Source organism: Dermacentor albipictus, chromosome 1, assembly GCF_038994185.2.
Source record: "Dermacentor albipictus isolate Rhodes 1998 colony chromosome 1, USDA_Dalb.pri_finalv2, whole genome shotgun sequence".
Lineage (NCBI taxonomy): Eukaryota > Metazoa > Arthropoda > Arachnida > Ixodida > Ixodidae > Dermacentor > Dermacentor albipictus.
The window spans coordinates 205679718-205700716 of record NC_091821.1 but is presented as its reverse complement, the minus strand read 5'-3'; the positions used below and the strand labels follow the sequence as shown (position 1 = coordinate 205700716).

At 52.7% G+C, this 20999-nt stretch overlaps 1 protein-coding gene across 5 annotated transcripts in view; it reads right to left on the bottom strand.

Moving 5' to 3' along the window:
* twz (BTB/POZ domain-containing protein twz) overlaps nucleotides 1-20999 on the bottom strand; it is a 208486-nt gene that overhangs the window by 42724 nt on the left and 144763 nt on the right. Inside the window, exon 1 of one of the 5 annotated variants that reach the window (XM_065425213.2) lies at nucleotides 3724-3874. The exons of the other annotated variants lie outside the window; for them this stretch is intronic. The gene's annotated coding sequence lies outside the window, so the exon portion shown is untranslated. Of the gene's footprint in view, nucleotides 1-3723; nucleotides 3875-20999 lie in introns of those variants that run through there. 5 annotated transcript variants of the gene reach the window in all.

The following is a 20999-nucleotide window of genomic DNA, read 5'->3' as shown; positions in this document are numbered from 1 at the left end:
TGAGTGCGAAGACGGTTTTCCGCTTCGCAAACGAAGCGTCCCGCCGACGGCTGTAATGAAAAAGACCCACCGCAGCCGCCCGTCCCACCTCTGGCACTGCGCCGCACACGCGAAGCACTCCCCCGCGTGCGCGTCAGAGGAGCGAGAAAAGAGGAGAGACTGCTCGAACACTTCTCGAACAAGGCGCCGCATACACCAGTCTGCGGGGTGCGGATATAGTATGCAGGACATACTGCGCCAGCTTTCAGTCGCTGGTCATAAGCAAGGGATAGCCAGGCACACCGCTGTGTCGCGTGACAAACAAGATTGATTAATCGGGTTAAAGACCCGGAGGCTAAAAAAAGGGGCCGTACGAGAGAAGCCATATAGTTGGCTCCAGAATGGTGTTGCCCACCTGGGATTCTTCGATGGTCGTCCAAAGGTGGACAATCAGTCGTTTCTTTGTCCTTTTCTCTCTCTCTTATTTGCATACCACATTTATCGAAATGCGACTCCCGTGGCCGGGAATAGAACGGTCCGTGACCCCGCACTCAGCAGCAACATATATATATATATATATATATATATATATATATATATATATATATATATATATATATATATATATATATATATATATATAGCAACAACCGCGAGGCATCCACGTTTTCTCACACAAATGCGTTTACGAGGGAGCGTCACAACGCGATTAGGTCGTTTGGAATGTGTTGACACGTTGACACCATATTTCGATGCGTAGAGAAGGCTCATTCGCTGACACTATCTCTGACAAGTGTGTCAGGATTGTCATTTATCACACCACGAATCTTTCTACAAACACTCCCGAAATCTGACTTTTCACTGTCGCGCAAAGCGTTCCAGTGCTTGGAATGCCAGACTATACTAGTCCTCTAAGAGGCAAGCACAAGATGGCTCGTCTCATTGCCTTGCTCACGTGCGGCGAGCCTCATCGCATGCTATATGGCTGTTCCGTCACTTCAACAAAACTGTCATGGTGCATTGGACAGAACAATCGGCTCGCAAACGGAAGTTTATTAGTTTGAATCTCGCCGGGGAGAACTATTTTTTCTTTTCTCTCTAAAACCAAACAGTTGAGCTAGTTGGCGGCGCATTACCTAAGTTTGGTCGCGGATTTCATAGTATCTTTCACAGTATCACAACGCATTCGGGCCATTCTTATGCTGCAATCAAGTCCTAAAAAATTGCTAGATTCAGTATTTCGTCCCTTTGGAAATGCAATCTTTCAGAAGTAATTAAGCACTCCAGAGAAGACGCTGTCAAAAACTGACGTCATCGGGACAAGGGTCGAAATATTAATGTGGTTTCGCCGCCGTGTTTTTGTTGTTGCTTCTCTTTTCGCTCCCAAGCCTCTGCTTACGGTAAAACTGATCTATGTGGTATTGTAGAAGTGTAATACATCTCTTAACATTATAATAGTGATTGTAATTGCGCAGATCACTCACGGCCGCTCGCGTCGCCGGGTTTATCACAAACGATGATACAAAAAAACATTTCTTTTCAGAAATGTTTCTCAGCGCATCAGAGCATGGAAGTGACTTTCATGACACAGGATTAACAACAGAAAATTAATTTTCCTGGGAGCAGGTATAAATATGAATCACAACAGCGAAACATACGAACGAAAAAAGAAGCTCGAAAATGCAATCTACGGAAGCAGCCCACCGCACTTGTCACTTGCTTGGCGAAACAAATTAGTGCTCGATCCTTACCTTACAAGGACAACGAGGCCGCAGTGACATTAACACAGGTCAACACTAGCTCAGCTTCTAAACAAGTCTGCCCCAACCAAACATAAATGTAAGTTCGTGTCGTTTGGTAAAGGCGTCGTTTACAGTGTACCATTATCGTACACGTGTTAGCAGTATGTATTACAGGCCAAACTGGTCGACGCCTGAATGAACGATACTGACGCCTTCGAGAAAAGGCACAACGTCGAAAGTGTTGTTAGAGAGCTTCCTAGCGCGCATTGTTGCTATTGCGGTTGCCGACCTGCTTAGCCCAAGTATGTATAATCTCCGAATCGATAAAAAAACGAGCAGGTCACGTCATGCGTGACGCAGCTTCAGTGGGGTACGTGAAACGTCTTGTGCGTGCTGCATATACAGTGTTGGCGTAACCAAATACAAGTTCATTTCCCTTTCTCCTTTATCTTCAACTCTTCCACACCACACAATATTCTTCATACTGTCCGCTTCGATACAACTTTTCAATATTTTTTTTAAAAGAAATACTGAAACGCGGTGACAAGCGCGTCAATGTTTTTACGATCAGGTTACATGACGCAAAGCTCGGCTTCGCAACGCCAACTGTCACCGCGCGCATAGCTTCCCAGTAGCGGCCCTCCTGACGAGTTTCCTCTGCGTGCCAAGATGGGAAGCCGGCGGCAAGCATGGAGCCAGCGGCGAGGCTGTCATTGTCCCACACCTCTCTTGTGCAGGGTAATTGTACTCAACGGCGGGCACTCGCGTTACGATGGGTAGCAAGTCGTACCTGGCACACCTCGGCGAGTCCGCAAGCAGCGGCTGTCCCGCGCTCCTCAAATGCAAGTTCATTGCCCTCAACTGGGAGACGTCCCCAGCATTCCTGTTTCCAAGGGTTGCAAGTCGGCATACCTGCAACGCTTGCGGCGAGTGAGCCCTTTCTGCATGCCGTTCTGCCGCACAATAGGCTCGTACTGTCTTTATGTCCTCCACTCGCTCAGATCGTGTTCTTGGCGCTAAATTCCCTATCTTTAGAAATGCACCAGCTGGCCCAACAGCAAGGATTCGCCGATGAGTCATCCAGGGCTGCCTGCGGGACGCTCATTAAGACCACTCAGGCCCATTGTCAGAAAGAGACGTCCGAATCGTCGCAAGCTTGTATATGTTGTAAATATATGCTTGCCCTTTGCGTCATTGGTGTTCTCTGTCGTAATTGTCACCATTCCTGCGGTGAAGCCTAACCTCGCAAAGCGATGTCATAAGTACGGTATCACTGCCCTTTTGAAGTAAAGAGCGCGAATTCCTTTCGCGGAATAACGAGTAGGGGAAACTAAGGGGGCCCCACTTTCGTTAGTCACAACTATATGAAGTCAACAGATAAGCAAAGCACAGGGGAAAATATTTCCTGTTATCATTTAGGTGTAGAAATAATAAGCTAAAGGGAAATAAAATGGACGAAAAAACAACTGGTTGCCAGCGCGTGTTCTTTTCTTTCGAGGAACCCGTATGGGTTTCCTTTGTAACGATTGCTGCGACTGGGTGGATGTCTCGCTTTTCCCTTTAGTAATTACTTCTCTCCACCTTGCTGGCTTCCGCAGAACTATTACGTCAAACATGACAGTTTTATCCTAAATGCTCGTGTGTTCTCATCGCGCTGGCCACAAGTGCGCAGCTCGAGCTTTGGCCGCGCAGCGGAGCACGGGGTGCAGCGAGAACTACAACATGCGTTTCTTGCTAAACAAGACACCGCGGCAACCACACACTACGGCTTGGTGCAGGGGAAGCAAGAGCGAATACTTCCGACGCTCGCCCACATACTACATATACTCGGGATCAAAGCCACGTCGTTGTTCGCACTGCTGCAATACACTGTCGCAAGGTCTATTCTTCTAACACATCGATTGCCCGTAGAAAATGACATGAAAGAATACACATGAAGTTTCGTTTTCTTAACTACGTGGCTCCAGAAGAAGTCACTGCCGACAAAATGCATACTACATGCCCTCATCGGTGGTGTGACCGCCTTGCCAGTTCGCAACTCGACAACCCATTCTTTCTTTGATGCCGCATCTTTGGGAAACGAGTGGAGGCTCACTTCACTTGCCACAGCTATGTTGGTGCATTACGGCACGCAACACGTGCGATCGCTTTTTGATTTAATCTTGCACAAGCGATGCCTAATGCACTACCGCCGCGCCGCCAGCGGTTACTCCGATGCTCTGTGAGAAAAAAAAAAAAAGGAAGAAAAGAAAAATTCGTCGGTGGCCGCGAGGTGGCGTGACAGTCAACATAACTTGTGAATAGTGTTCTTCGTATGCACAAGTGAGAAACCTTACATATGAGTCAATTTTATAGTCTAGACAGAGGCTGCTTATGTCTGGCTACCCAACTCTGCATTTCACGAGGGTTGATACGCTTCACCCTAAATACAAACAACGCATCGCTGAAAATAGCGAGCCAAATCAGCAATAAGTGCACATACCCCGAGATGTTTAGACTCGATCTCCTCACTCGGAGAAGCGTCGTTGAGTACGCAAGACCATATTCGATAAAAATTACAGACCGCTGTTAGTTATTTGATGCCGCGCGGTCCCTGCCACGTCAATCACGTCAATAATCGTTTACTTGGAACATTACGACGCACACTAAAGCCAAAAGGCACTTGCCTCCGCTAGAATTGCTTAGTACGAATAGCACGAGTTTGTGTACCAGCGCGTATATATACAAAAAAAGAATATAATGCGCTTTAGGTCCAACAAACTTCGCTCAATGTAGACATCAGCGAAAGCCTGTACGTATGGCTGCCGACAACTACTCACAATGTTTCCTTTTAGCTTGAGAACAATCAAAGTATGATATACAAGAATACGGGCATTGAAACGTGCAGCATCATCATTCTCACCGACCAATATTGCGGAGGATGATGGCGATAAGCATACTGTTTTTGTCAACGTTGTCGAGAGCGAAAACCGGCCGAACTGCGGCTATATACATGCACTTGCTGTTCATTTCGGCGTGATATGGTAGTAGATTGGCTTACCAGCGGTACTGTGTACTAGTTACTGCCTCAGCTGTTCGTTGGCGACAGCGTGGTGCCGCCATAATTGAACTGAATTCTGGGGTTTTACGTGCCAAAACCACGATTTGATTATGAGGCAGACCGTACTGGGGGAACTCCAGATAAACTTTGACCATTAGGGTATATTCAACGTGCCCCCATCCAATGAACCGGACACGGGCATTCTTGCATTTGTCCCTCATGGAAATGCAGCCGCCGCGGCCGGGATTTGATCCCGCAACCTCGTGCTTGCAGAAGCGCAATACACCATAGCCGCTAAGGAACCGCTGCCAGTATGTGTCGGCGTAAGCACGGGGCGCAAGTCTCGCATTAACGCGGCCACACAATGCAACAACGAAATGTGGTTCTTGGCATCACAAGCAATATACTAAACTGTTAATGCTGCCAGTGGGAACAGCATACAGCTCATAATTAGAGTGACCGATTCTGGTGAATTGGAGCCCGCATAGCTCATAAACTGTTGGATTAGGTTCATATATGTACCTTTCATATATACCGTGGCCCTGTCAAGAACGGCGTGGCATCACGGCCAAGTGTGTGCGGTGTGCCGCCTCGACCGATCGCGCCACCGGCGGAGACCGCGAGGCGGACATTTTTCCAGAGTGGCACATTCCACTATATAGCCGCGTCTGGGACGACGCACGGCAAGCAGAACGGGAGGCGAGCGTCTGCTATGCGGGCCAATACAGCGCGCGCCGGTCGGTCTCAGGGAGCGCGGCGGGTAGTAAAAGGACCATGAAGGGCGGCGATCCTTATGAACAGATTATGCTAATACGCGGACGAACGCCGGACCCGAGTCACGAAGAGCGCGACACGAGATGGGGCGAAGCGATAAGGGAGCGCTTTCTCAGGATCCAACCGTGGATCGGAGCCAGCGTGTAGAGCGCGCGACGCGCACAAAGGAGACACGCTCCCAATTAAAGCGCTCCAAGGCGTCCTCCCCCGGATGAGACACGGCGCGCGGGCCATTTCTCGCAATTAGCCGCGTCGTCCGAAGGGGGCAGCCCCTCCGGCGGCCATTAGCCGCCAACGCGCCGGGGGCCATCGGCGACGAACGCCCGGGGGCTCAGTCGCGGCGTCGCCTCTCGCTTTTTCTTTTTTCCGGAATTCTGCGGCGAGCCGCAGGCGATCGTGGCACAAAATAGTGAGCGCGAGACGTCGCCGGGCGCAAGAAGAAGACAGCTGCGTACGCGGCGCGTTTTCTGCGTACGGGACAGCGTCGGGTTAGCGAGCCGTGTTCTCCCCGCGGGGCAGCGCAACGTGGCGGGGGGATCGTTCTGACGACTGGCCTCGGGCAACGCGGGCGACGCTGCGGCGCGACGCGATAAGAGTGCCCCGCCACCCCCCGGGCGCCGTTTGTCAGGTTGGGCTAGTTTACCGGGGCGGCGGCGGGGGAGCCATGCACGTCCGCCCCGGGACAGCTGCCCGCGGGACACAATTTGGTGCGCTGGAAAGTTTTTCCTCTTCTCCGCGGCGAAACATGCACGCGTGCCCGCAGAAGACGCCGAGTCGATACAGCTAAACCTCCGCCGCGGGCGCTCCGGGTCATGTGGGCGCGGAGAAGCCGCGGGGTCTCCTCCGGCGGTGCGCGAGTGCGTCTGGGCCGGCGATGCCGCCTGCGGCGTCGCTTCCTCTGCGAAACGAGCTTCGGAGGATTTGAAGAACAAAAGACGCCCAACAGAAGCGCAACGCGACCGCTCCTTCGCGATGAGCTGCGGGAGTAACCGGTGTCGCCTTGGTTTCCAAGCTCTCCCATCTGTTTCGCCGGTCAACACTGCTCGTGTCCCGCACCTTCCAGACGGTAACATGTTTGCTTCGGATAATCATGGCCATCGCGATAGTGCTATCTGGTCATGACCATGTACAAACTCAAAAAGACTATGGCACACGGTACCTGCGACCGCAACCAGCAAATTTTTGACAGATTCGATCAGGTTCTAACAGTCGCAGAAGCCGACTTTCCGACGATTCGCACGCCGTATGGGATGACGCGTTGTGCTATGGGTTCACTGCCTAACGTTGGAACCACATGTGTGCCGAAAACATCCGATCCGTCGGACGATGGGCCGAACTGCCGGAAGCTTGTTAGTAGTGTTGGTACGACTCGTCGTGCGGCAGATCGGATAGCCTTGACACACATGTGTTTCGCGGAAGAAAAGTTTCGTCGGCTTTTCTTCCAAAAGCGGAGCACGCAACAACGCCGTGCTTCTGCTGGCCCCGCTGGACACGGATTCGTCTCGGGTCACCAGGAGTACCAAGGAGTACGACTGGCCGCACCGTAAATAAAGGGCGAACGCGAGCGGCACTCCAAAGGCGTCACGGTCTAGGCGCAGCAGATGACAATCTCGGCCCGCGACCGTAAAGATGCCGGCGAGAACCCGAGGCGGCGGCCCCGCGGGGAGCCCCGAGGCGGCGGCGCCCACATCCGGGACCGCAGGAGCGCTGAAATACGCGCTCCCTGCGGCGCCGTTGGTGGTCGCGCGGGCTGGGCCGGCACGCGCGGCCAGCTCGGCGGGGCTGGAGGGCGTGCTACTCGCACGGGCGTGCCCCCACCACGACAGCGCGGCCGTCCATCGACAGGGCCAAAAGAAAACATGCGCTTTCCAAGTTTCGGGCGAAAAGCTATAGCGCAAACGAGGCCCGCGCGGGGCCGTCTGACTTGGGCAGGAGGAGTCCTCCGACCGGCGACAAGCATCCTGCTCCGCACCGCCTCAGCCAGGCGGCCCTTGCAGGACTCGAGCTGTTTCCGGGGATGTGTCAGGTGATGTTTTCAGCACGTGACGGCGCGGCCGAGAGAGAATCTGTCGCTGCAGCCGCGTAGAAGAGTGGGCACCAGGCATGTTCTGTCGCGCGTGACAGCTTCTCGTATGCCGGCCGCACCGGATTACGTCGAGGCGCCGAGGGAAGCGAGCACGTATAGTATATATACTGTGTCTTCAGACGAGATGGCCCCGGCTAGACGTGGCGGGAGTCATGCAGACAGGCCCGCCTGCGGGCACGCGCTGCCACTTCCTGGGAGGCTCCCACTGCGTGCCCCGAAAAGCTTTTTTTCCCGGTCGCCTGCCCTGCCCACACGCCAGCCATGCACTGCTCTCCCTATAGATGGACACCGGGAGGAATACTTCTCCGACAGTACTGCACGCTTCGTGCTATGCGACTTAACTACGGAGAGAGAGAGAACTTAATTCAAAACGGCCCTCTGTCCAGAGCTGAAACCATGGCTGCAAGTGGCGCGCGCGATAAAGTCTGTAGGACGCACGCAAATGTGCGGTAGCCACTTGCATATTGCACGACAGAAATGAGATCCGCGTGAAAATTATTAGTAGGTAACTAGAAGTAATTAGCTGCCTTAGGTGGAAGTGGAGCCAGTGGCGTAGCTAGGTCGTCTGGCACCCGGGGCCCATAGGTCTTCTGTCACCCCCCCCCGGGTGTAGCCGGCGGAAAGAGGGGTGTCTTCAGACGTATATGACACCCCCCACCTCCACAGGCCCCTTGCACCCGGGGCCCCCTATTGCTACGCCACTGAGTGGAGCCCTCTCCTATATGATTTCACCCTGCAATGCTATATAGGCACTGAACAGTGCTTTTCAATAAATGTTGAAGAAAGTGGACGAAGCAGAATGATTGTGCGCAGTGTGAATACCATGGGTGAGCCTCGATTCATACAGCCTGCATTTTCGCACCAAGTGCAGTCGAATTTCGCACCAGTGCAGCCTATGGGCGCTTTTGCAGTGAAACGAGCCTAAAAACCCACAGAGTAAGGAAGATCCGCGTGCAAAGGACGGAGGACTCGGCGAAACACGCAGAGAAGGGAGCGTCGTCTTGTTGTGAGATACACGCGCGTGTACGTCGAGACGTAAATGGGCTACGAATTAATAAGGTTGACCTGGGGTATAGTCAGCTTGACAGGGTGCTAGAAACTGCGTATATTTAGAACTAGGTCACGCGACCAGCACCGCTCACACCTTCCACCCCCCGTTATCACACCTGCCAGCCGCCCGAAAAATCTAAAGAACCCTGTTCATCGCAGCCCGCACCGACGAGCTTCACGGCGTAAACGAAAAGGAGAAAAACAAGAAACGGTCCGGCAAAAACCCGTCCATAACGCGGTGGTCTTCCCAGGGGGCGCCGATCACGTTCAAAGGGCGCGGAAAATAAGCGCGGCCTGCGCCTATAGTTTATGCGGACTGACGCGTCAACGTAAGTAATGTCGCGATTGCGGGTCCAGCCTCCTTTCTCGCAGATGCGGCGCATAACCGTAAAGCAAGAAGACGCGTGCGTGCCGCGCGTTGAGACGAGGTGCCAGCGGGGTGCGCGCTTTATGGATGCAGCGGCGGGAGCAGCGGCGAGCCCATCTTCCGCCGCCGGGGCGCGTTTTTCAGCGCGCGCTGCCAGGCGGACCCGGGCGTGGCAGGCGGATGGGTGCGCGGCGGCGGCGCCGAGTGGTTCGCCGCTGACCCGCCGCCATACATCAACTCGATCGCCGCCGCACAAATGCCGGCGGCAACGAGAAAGAAAGAAAGAACGCCACGCGGGGAGCGTCGCCACGTCGCCTGGGAGGAGGGGGAGTCGACTTTTCACCGCGGGCACACACACCGTCCACAAGACGGAGGAAGAAGGGCGTTGGCAGAAGCGACACGCGCGCCGGCTTCTGCGGGGCTCGAGTTGCTGGTCGACGCTGGCGGCGAAGAAGGACTGGAGTGCGCGCTCAGAACGTCCGGCCGTCGAGTGTGCGCGCTTTTTCGCTTAGATCCTCAGTCGACGTCGTCCTGTTGTGACGCTCCTTGGCCCACGGCCTCAATTTCAGTCAGACATACTACATTTGCAACGGCAGATGCGTCTCATCGAATGGGCGCTGCAGTCGCACAATGGTGAGGTATACCCAAGGCTCGATGTTGTGTGGGAAAAGCACGAAGGCTGCAAACTGCAAGATACCGTCATGACAGAAGATGAGGCAGAAGACGTTGGGGGAGGGGGATGGATAGGCGGACTTGTGCGCTTCGTTAAGCTGCGTACACGTTAGCGCCAAGCTTTCAGCAACGGGGCGGAACGTAAGTTCAATGGAGGCATCGCTTGAAATTTCGTAAGCAATGACAGAATATACCTTTGGTATGCACGAGAGCGTAAGACACGAATCATTTCGCACACTTTCACGTATGCATAACATTAGCGGCAGTTATGTATATATATATAGTGTTGCGTGCTAATGCAGTGACCACGACTAGGGGAGGGCCGACGAAGACGAAAAAAGTGCCCGCTATTTATATGAACGACGCACCTTTTCTACGCCTTCACACTGCTCAAGCGCTTTAGTAAGCAGCGTCAATTTAGTCACCAAGCAATGCAGTTTGTGCCCGTAAATGTCTCACAATGGTTATACGCAGACGCAAAGGGGGAGTTTGGGAACATTACTTCATTTCGAAAATGCGAGCGCTCGATCGCCCTGCTTAGTATATGCCGTACATGCATAAAGAAATGTGAGAACGCAGTGTTCAGCAAGGGGTGTTCTTACGATACGAATGGTAGCACTCATTTAATTATGGAGGCGTAGGCAACCCCTCGGCTTCTTCGAATATACGCTCCAAAGTGCAGTGCGAAAAATCTGAGGTTATCCGGATACACGCGAAAGGCTACAAATCCAGAGGATCGATTAACATCGTGGTTGAGGGCCAATCAGTCCGAGAGGTACCCACGATGCGAGTCCTGGGTTTGTGGCTTCAGAGCGACGGGAGAGCACTACAGACACTCAAGACCCTCAAATCCACAGCCAACAACATAGCCCAAATGATACGTCGCGTGACGTATAGAAAGGCGGGAATGCGAGAAGACGATACCCTAAGGCTCGTACAGGCCTTAGTGGTTAGTCGAATAACGTATGGCTTACCGTACCAAATCCTGAACAGGGAGGAGGAAAAGCAGGCTGACACAATAATCCGAACCGCTTTCAAAGCTGCTCTGGGCCTGCCTAAATGTACTTCAACGGAGCGCATGTTAGCTTTGGGAGTGCACAATACTTTCGACGAACTGAGGCAAGCCACCCTGATGCGACAGAGGGAGCGCCTCAGCTTCACAAAAACTGGTAGGGCAATATTGGCTAGACTCAATATCCCAGCATACCCCATTTATCTCACAGAGCAGGCCGTACCTCTCCCTCCTTCGATAAGATCCAAAATTACAGTAGCCCCAATTCTAAATATGCATCCAGAGTACAACAAAGAAAGGCGCAAAGCACGTGCACAACACATTCAATCAGCCTACTCTAATAACCATAGGTACAACACGTACTACACGGACGCAGCTCTGTATGCAGAGGCGACCGGGCAGCGCTACTAAAGGAGGTACGCCCTGGCAGTCGTGAACGCTGTCAGCCAACAGCAAATTACCGCGTCAGCCACGGCGGGATCCCCAACCTCGGCTGAAATATTAGCAGTGGCGATCGCACTCGCTCACGCGGAGCGTTCGCAAAGGGACTCGGTCGTGGTCACGGACTCCCAGGAGACATGTCGCATGTTTCTCAAGGGGCACGTGACTGCGGCTAGCCTCGCGATAATCCCCAAATCGTTCAACCACCATCATCGCCTACTCTGGTGCCCGGGCCACGCGGGGGTACAGGGGAACGAAAAGGCTAACGCGTTAGCTCGAGGGTTCACTAACCGAGCGACGGCGTCCTCTTCTAACCCCAACCACCCGCACTACCCCTCACAAAATTCCACCAATTTAAATGCCAAAGACATCCTTGCTCATCAGCGTGGAGTCCGAAGAAAATACCCGCCGCCTCACCCACAACTAAACGGGGAGGAGGCCGCCGATTGGCGTAAAATACAGACCGGGGTGTTCCCCCATTTAAAATTGCTAAACGCCATGTATCCCACTCGTTATAGGGCCAACTGTCCTTGGTGCGGTGGCATACCTACCCTAATGCACATAACCTGGGAGTGCACTAAGCACCCTCATAGGCCAAACACCAGTAGGACAATGGAGCAGTGGGAGGCACAGCTCGCCCGCTCCGACCTGGCAGGACAAAAGTCCTTAATTAGCCAGGTCAGGAAGGCAGCAGAGGCCAGTGGGGCCCTGGACTGAGAGGCTCCGACCACCCCTCCTTCAAATCTTTACAATTACAATAAAGTTTCTCTCTCTCTCTCTCTCTAGCACCGTCACTGGCTTTCATAGATATGCGTGCGTCTGGACTCTGCGGTGGAGAGCGAAGGTATAAAAGCAGGCGTTACTGTTCTAATTTTGAGTCGAGATGCATATGAGCGCTAGTACAGAAACTCTAGAGTGGCGATTATGTGCAATAATTACATTTGAAGTAGTTGCTATTGGGCTACGCTGCGGTGCCTAACCGCTAAATGCACAGCGTCGTTTACTCTAGTAAGGAACGGCTCATTGGTAGTTACTTCAATAGGGCAGAGGTCTCAAACGCGCGGCCCTCGTGTCCCTGTCTGTGGCGCCCGTGACCATTCTCAGTGCTCGAATTTTCAGCCAATAATTAACCTTGGCATCAGAAAACTGTGCCCATCTGCCAAACTTGTCACATTTGCAGCCCGCAGGGTGCTGTGTGCCACATGCTCGGCACGGTGGCTGACGCGAGGTTGAGCCCCAGCAATATAATCTCAAAACTTAACTCTTTTTACGGGGAACAAAGAGCACCGATATGACACCGAACGCAGATAGCTGTTAGTAAGAAGCGAGAGATCACTGCAGGGTTTGCTTTCAATATGAAAAGCTTATGAGCGCTCGAATGCTAATGCGGTGTTTCTCCCTATATAGGCGGACGAAGGTATACATCCACATTCCGGTCATTGGCGTCAACAGTGAGCGAAACATTTTGCCGCCGTAACACTGCGTCGTTCGCATTTCGTTCCCGCCACTGCCCGCGCGGCCAGATTCTCAGCGAGTCTCGGGCATTCCATCCTAAAGCCATAGAGTGGCAGCGACAGACTAGACGTATAGGCTCACACCAACAACTCCCAGGTAGCGGTCGTGCGCGCTTTGAGCGATGACATCATGAGGGAAAGACGAAAGCCATATACGTTTAAAAAGGCGGGCGACGATTTGTGCGTATTCTTTCCTTCAAGGTAACGCATTTCAGCGGGAACACGGGCTTTCCGGCGTCACAGTCAAGGCGCGAAAGCCTTCTGTTACCTTGGCTCTGCTCACATAAAGGTGTGCGCATGTGCCTTCTCAGCTACGTTTATGTTTGCGTGCTTTGCGGGTATCATTTTTAGTGCGATCAGCACTATTTGGGATCTTCACCCAGTTTGCGGTATGTCTGTCTGTCCGCGCATAACCGTTTTCCCAGCAACTTGGGTCCCTGGGTAGTCCATGGTCTAATGGGTAGAGCATCGTGGTGCTACGCCAAGGGAACCGGGTTCGAAATCCCCCTGTCCGACAGACTTGGGTCGCGGAATATGTAACACTGGGTATGCGCCGCTTCTCAATGAACCTTTCTGATGCCAACTTTGACGCCAAGCAGCATTGGGTGCTCGTAAAGAAAGAAGACTGTCGACGTTAATGCGATTAGCATTACACATCACCACATTCATCCGCTGTTCCTTATAAATGATCTACGAGATTATACTCAGCTGCACGAAGTGTACATTGGCCTAAGTGGCAACCGTCACAAGCAGCAGCGGGAGCTCGAAGAGGAAGACGACTCCGTCCGGCTGCGTACATGCTTCACAGATGACGCTTTTTGACGGTGACAGCACGGTGCGCAGCTACATTTCTTCAATGCCAATCAGATTAACGTGGACAGCAGTAATTTGCCAAATAGAAGCTTTCTCCAAATACATTTGAAGTGTTCGAATAAGTGATCGCCGGTTTCTCATTTGTTTCCACACCCTACCGGCAATTGCTGCGTTTCGAAGTGCCGCAGCATGCTCCTCATGTCCCGTGTTATAAGCTTAGGTGTGCCCTGAAATATGCGAGTATAGCTGCGAATGAAACCCGCGTTCCCGGGCGATGCTCAGTCTTCAAGATCGTTCGGCAGGTCGTGCACAAACATAGCCGTCTCGCGTGTGGAAGCGCGCCGCAAGAGCGCAGGCAGCAGCAGCAGCCTGCGACGACGTCAGCTCCCCCAGAGAGCCGGCCAGGTGGCGGCCCCATGGCGCGCCGCTCAAGCCGTCGCGAACAGGCGCGGCGCCTGTCATCTCGGCAAGAGACGGTCGCCGTGACCCGGCCAGCCAGGCGCGCGACCCGCTGCCAAGGTCGCCGCACCTCAACGACACGCGCCTCTCGCGCTCAGCTGTGGATGAAATAGCGATGACGCTGTCACCGCCGGCTTTGCCGCGGCAGTTCCTTCGCCATGGGATCAGCACTCATCGCACCGGCGGTCCGAGGCGTCCATCACTGCGCGAAAGCTTGCGAGCAACGCAGCGCTGCGCGCATGTATGCACGAAGGGGCCAACCATATGGAACGCATTTCCGACGTATTCTCGGCGTCACGTGGCTCGGCGTCGCTGCGTTCATTTAATGAAGGGCAAAAGAGCGTCGGCGTTTTCAATGAAATGCTTACCGTCTTTATCTTTATTCGCAAGCAGATAAGAAGCAGCGGTCACTCGTCTTAAGTAACACAGACGTACTGACGCCACGCTTAAAAGTACACTTTATACGATATAGGGGTGTTACGCTTTCACGCCGAGCATATATACAGATGAGGGGGGCCAAACAAAAACGGGCCGCATCTCGCACTGCTGGAGATGCGCGTCGCCAGTTTTTGACTGCGGTTGTGTAAACAAACAAGACTCCGTTTTTTTTCGCAGTCATTTCCCTGGTTCGTTCTCTCTGTCAAGGTTCTTCGTTACTTTGTTGGTATCCTCTTCAGCTTTATCTATAGTTTCATGCCTTGAAAGAACGAATGAACCACACACGCGGTAGCGCGTTTATGGCACAGCAACTGCGCGTGATGAGGTGTCATAGACATACTAGGACGTGCGTGAATGAAACAATTCACGAAAGAACATATAGCGCAATTAAAGAAATAAAAATGAAACGTTACGTGCATAGCTCAATCAACTGAGGAGCCACACAGAAGTTGGACTTCTAGCTGCATTGCTGCATGCGCTGAACGGGAACGGAACAGGCGCATAATGAAGTTCGGATATTGGCCAGTTGGTAAATCATACTTAATGTATTTAATATTAACAGGATATATAACTATATCTTTAAAAAAATCATCAAGACTGCAGCCAAACCAGAACTCCCCTATCTTGTCATCAAGCATAGAAGGCCGAGTGTGTGGATGCTGTAGGGGTTGGAGGACGGGACGTCGGGATGAAAGCCAAACTTGGGAGGGTTTATTCTTTACATATTATGTACAGGGAGGTGAGCGACAAGTACCAGTCGTACAGTCATTACGGGCCGGCAGCAACTCGGACGCTGCGGCCCGCGGCAAGAAGTTCGAGAGAGTTGAATCAGGGAATCAGGGCATGTCCCAGAATCTCAGGTCTCTCTGGAAGGCTTCTTATAAGCCCTTCGAGCACTGCAAGTCACGTCATGTCTGACCAATGGGAGAGTCCACTCCGATGACGCCACTTTCAGCCAATGGTAGGCGCCCGTGTCGTGGTGTCACACCTGGCGGGGCTCTCTGCTGTCTTGCCTCGCAGACTGGCAATCCACTTGTAGGCTGGAGAAGGAGTGGGGTCACACCTGGCGGGGCTCTCTGCTGTCTTGCCTCGCAGACTGGCAATCCACTTGTAGGCTGGAGAAGGAGCGGGGGGGCGCCCGTGCACCTGCTTCATTGTCGGATGCCCACCTGCTCCCGGTGACTCGGCTCCGCAGTGGTGGCAAATGCCTTCTTCAAAGACGAAGGGGGTCGATTGCGCTCCATTGTCCCAGGCCCCCTTCTAATCCCGGCGACGCACGAACTTGTTGCCTTAAACTTGTTTGCTCGGCCGCTTCTCTGGAATGCGCTTTCCTGCTTCCGCACTCCTCAATTAGCTGTGCTGCCACTCGAAGCGGTTTGGGGAACTCGAAGTAGCCTCAGGAACCAGCTCCATATCTAATAGCTCGTCCTCGCCCCGGTTGTTCTGAATGGCCGGTGAACTCAATTCGCTGGCCAGGAGGAACGCTGAAAGAAGCTGCAGGGTACTGGGGTCGAGCCTCGTTTGACGAACTTCGGGATCCTTGGCCCTGGAGAACAGACGTCAAACAAACAAAACAGCACAGCGCTGCACCACGCGTAAGCGCAGGCTCTTCACCCCTGACTCGCCAGACTATTACTGAGTCAAAATCAACCCTGATCTTTTATTTCCCCAATTTCGACAACAGTTCCAACCACCCTTCCAAACAGCTATCCATTTCTCCTCGATTGCCGACAAGACCAGAGTACTATTGTTGTTGCAAAACAAAAGGGTCGTTGACGATGCAAACAACAAATGAAAACAGCCGAACATAACTTAAGTGGCCTAACTACACGAACAGCATGTTTCCAATCTATCGCAGTGGCGTACTTATCGCACGTAATGGTGCCACTGAACAATCTGGTCAACCTCACAAGTACGTAATCACAAGCGCACTAGCCTTGTGGTCTTTAAACAAAACGCGTACTTGCGTTGTAGGCAAACTTTTCACTTACGCTTACTCACGTTTCTTCCCTGAAAGTCCTACAGGACACGTGACGTAAACGAACAATTAAACTCGCGGGACTTACACACTCCGCAGAACTCTTAAAATGATGCGTCTTCTACTAACTCTTTCCACGCCCGTTCACTAAAGAAGTCAGAATACACGGCTGCCCTCACACACACACTAGCAACCCAGTCATAAAGTCTGCTTCCTTCCGTCCACACAGGACACGCGCTAATGGAAATAAGAACGCTTCTCAGTGCAAATCATGCACTCACTGAAAATCTACGCGCTTAACCTTGGAAAATTCAAAAACATTTAAAGAAGGTTAAATAAAACACGCGCTTTACCATAGGCCTTTCGACGATAACCTTGACCTTCAGGTTACTCACACACACACACAAAAAAAACCTATCTACTTATTAATGAACATCTCGCGAGACTACATGTTTACTTAAAACGCATCTTTCAAATCTCGAGCTTCTCGAACGAAAACATAAACAAAGCTCATACCTTACACGTTGAAAGAAATCCTAGTCTCAAATCGCGAAAACCTTTCCGATGCTCAAAATAAAATACAAAACAACACGTTTTCCTACTACGGAAGCTCACTTGGCCTCCCATTCCGAACGCTTACGTCTGACTCATACTTTGAGTCGTACCCGGGGTGGCCGCGTACCGAAAGCTACTCTGGCTACGGAGGAACAACAAAAGGGCTGACTCACAATCAGCTCCCCCAAGACGTCACGGTCTCCTGCCAATTTGCGTCCTCGCGCCCCGCTTTCAACACAAACTCGATTGACCGCGTCGCTACTCCCCACCTGGTCTCGTCCTGCCACCTTGCGTTTCTTCGAACTGCACGCTGAGCTGTGAAAAGAACTACGGAACGACGAGGAGCTTAGCAGCCTCGTGCCCTTTGTCCGCGTCCGTGCAGAACATTCTTCGCGGTCCCCCTTTGACCGGTGGCTTGAACGTTTCCGATGCGTCAACATCGTCCGAGACGACCGCATCTTTTTCCTCGCGCCCTGCCCATTTGGGTTTCTCGCCATCTTTGGCGGCGCTACATTAATTACCGTCTCTCGGTCTTTACCGCGCTTCTTTTTACGGCGCTTTCTCTTTGCACTCGTTTTCATGTCGCCTCGTGCCTCGTGCTGGCCGGTACACATTTCGTCGGCCCGGATCGGTCTCTTACCCGCACAGTCTGAGTGATTTACATTTAAATCTACTCTCTCTCTGCCTCGACTGGCGGACAGCTCAACCGACTCTGGCACAATGCAGCAGGCTTTACTCGAGTAAGACAACTCGCACTCTTGCGAACTGCCCTCTACTACATTGCCCAGCTCACGCTGTGAATCGGCACACAGCCCGTCGGTATCGATCGCTGTCTCATGCGCACAGTCCGAATGATTAATAACGGAATCATCCCTATCTAGGCTATCTAGACTGGCGGAGAGCCGCACCGATCCCTGAACAATGCAGTTGTTTTCTCGTGAGCTACGGAGCTCGCCACCCCGAGAACTATTCTCAACTGCATCGTCCAGCTCGCACTTCATTTCTGCACGCACATCTGGCTCTACATGGGTGCTCGCTTCTGTCTGGTCAGCAGTACCCTTTTCTTCGCTAGCAACCTCGCTAACATTACCAGCGACGCACACGCTCGGTAACTGTGCCAATTTGTTCGCAGCTGGCCTAGCTGTCTCTACAGTCATCTGTTGGCACAGCACCTCGTCGCTCTCACTGCGGCCTTTAACGGCCTCTGTTGCCACTAAGGCATCGTTAGCAGCTAGCCTTTTCCCTTCACTTATGAATCTGCAGCCAATCTCACAGGCACTACTCTTTTCGTCGGCTTCTTGCGAAAATCTGCTAGATGCTTCCTCATTCTTTCGCTCTCTACTACCTGCAGAATTCTCAGACAGCCGTTGTCTCTGTGCCAATAACTGATCACAATCCTGTATCGCTTTGATCAGTGCTGCCTTCTCTCTCTCATACTTTTCCTCTCGCTCAAGCTTACGTTGATTCTCACGTTCGCGTGCCTTCTCACGTTCGTGACGCTGACACATAAGAGCAAGTTCTTGAAGCTCCTGCTTCCGTTCATTCTCGCGTTCTTCACGCTGACGCTTACTCCTAAGCTCACGACGCTCTCGCAAACGTACACGACGCACACGCTCCCGTGGTTCCTGTATCACTTCCCAAGCAAGCTCAATGCTTTTATCATCATTGCCACTATCTTCAATCGCCTTTATGATAGCTGGCGTTTTCATCCGTTCGTCCGCCTCAACTCCCAAATCGTCGCACACCAACAACAAGTCTAACCTCGTCAACCTTCTAAGATCCATGGCAGCTGCCCCGACAGGTGGTTAAAACTGTTTTCCTTATTAATTTGTGCAAACACACAATGCAACAAACTGCCGATTCCCAGAACTATCAAAATTGAACACACAACCTTTGAGTCTGGCGAATCATAAGGAAAAAAACCACGCGCTCACTTACGGTTGCAGCACCCTGCCATCCGGTTCATTTGTCCGCTGTTCCCGGTTCCTTCCGGACTCCCTGGGTCGAAGGCTCGCTCCTTCTTCGATACTCCCAGTCTCTTCGGACCTCTTTCGACGAAGGCTCTCTCTTCTTCGCTCTTCCCGGTTCTTTACGATCTCTCTCGACGAAGGTTGATCCGTAGCGCTGCCACCAGCTGATGCATTCGGAGGCGATCCTACCGCTGCCAACCAGATGTAGGGGTTGGAGGGACGGACTTCGCGGATGAAAACCACAACTTGGGAGGAATTTATTCTACATTATATACAGGGTACGTGAGCGTCAATTAACATTCGTTCAGTCATTACGGGCCGGCAGCAACTCGGACGCTGCGGCCCGCGGCAAGAAGTTCGAGAGAGTTGAATCAGGGAATCAGGGCATGTCCCAGAATCTCAGGTCTCTCTGGAAGGCTTCTTATAAGCCCTTCGAGCACTGCAAGTCACGTCATGTCTGACCAATGGGAGAGTCCACTCCGATGACGCCACTTTCAGCCAATGGTAGGCGCCCGTGTCGTGGTGTCACACCTGGCGGGGCTCTCTGCTGTCTTGCCTCGCAGACTGGCAATCCACTTGTAGGCTGGAGAAGGAGTGGGGTCACACCTGGCGGGGCTCTCTGCTGTCTTGCCTCGCAGACTGGCAATCCACTTGTAGGCTGGAGAAGGAGCGGGGGGGCGCCCGTGCACCTGCTTCATTGTCGGATGCCCACCTGCTCCCGGTGACTCGGCTCCGCAGTGGTGGCAAATGCCTTCTTCAAAGACGAAGGGGGTCGATTGCGCTCCATTGTCCCAGGCCCCCTTCTAATCCCGGCGACGCACGAACTTGTTGCCTTAAACTTGTTTGCTCGGCCGCTTCTCTGGAATGCGCTTTCCTGCTTCCGCACTCCTCAATTAGCTGTGCTGCCACTCGAAGCGGTTTGGGGAACTCGAAGTAGCCTCAGGAACCAGCTCCATATCTAATAATGCATGAATAAACGTCAATTTGAACTCAGTAGCTTGTGTGTTCTATACGTATCCGTTTCACTATTGTCTCGTCCTAAGTGCGCTGTTGCAAGTTTAAGGAATAGGTGTTTGCCCAGTAACAGCGAATGACTGCTCCGGCTTCATAACAGCCCAATTAACGCGAGGATAGAGCGCCCGTTTAAGTTTCCTAGTACGTTGGCCGTGGGCTTTACATCGTGAGTGATGTCCTCAAAAATGAGCGCACAAGACAAGTGGAATTGTCTTTCCGGTGAGGCGAATTAGGCTACGGCTGCGCAGTGTCATCGTCAGAAGCCGAGACGAGCTGCGATATCAAGAAGGCGACACTCAACTTGGCTTCGCGGAGCAAGATGCCCAGTGACTAATTGCTTGGTGCCTTCTGCTAGCCGGTGTTCCCAGTGCAAACTGGGTCAGCGCTTCGCTGGCCGCGCTCGGATGCCGTCGCCCCGGCTTCATGGCAGTGAATGGACAGCTCGTAGCGAATCGCCCGCCTGGACTGCGACCCGTCACGTGGCCAGGAACTCATGCGCTGGCCAGCAGACCAGCGTCGTCGCCGGGGGCACGACCTTAGAGTCGATTCGAATTAGACCGGGTCAGGCCGGCTCCCGCGCTGTCGTCTAGGAAGAAGAGGCCTTTTAGCTAGACGGATGGCATTCTCGTGCAGCAACGGCGTGAGAGTCGTTAAGGTAGGCTCCAACAATAGGAGGCGACCCCCGCGGCTCGGTTAATCTTCTCCCGGGCACCAAAATGACGATCACCGACTCTGCGGGCGCCATTAACGCTTTGGGCCGGTGGCAGTCATAGGGTTAATAATGGCCATGAGAAAAGCGCAGATTCAATTTGTACAGTTTTGTTCAGCTAGACAAAGTATGAAGGATTGAGGTAAAAAGAAAGGGCAGCGCAGTGCCGAGAACAAGTTCGCGCGCGGCCCATCTGCTGTGACCGTGCGCGAACTTACGATGGCTGCAGGCTGTAGCCGCTTTAACGGCCTATCCCAGAAGCATTCACGTGTCGTGAACGACCTGAAAGGAGTGTGTGAAGCATTTCCCACAAACCGGAGAATGCAGGCGACGCGGTGAGGCCAGTCAGTGCTCCGCCAGCGGTCAGCAACTGGTTGCGCGCGCTA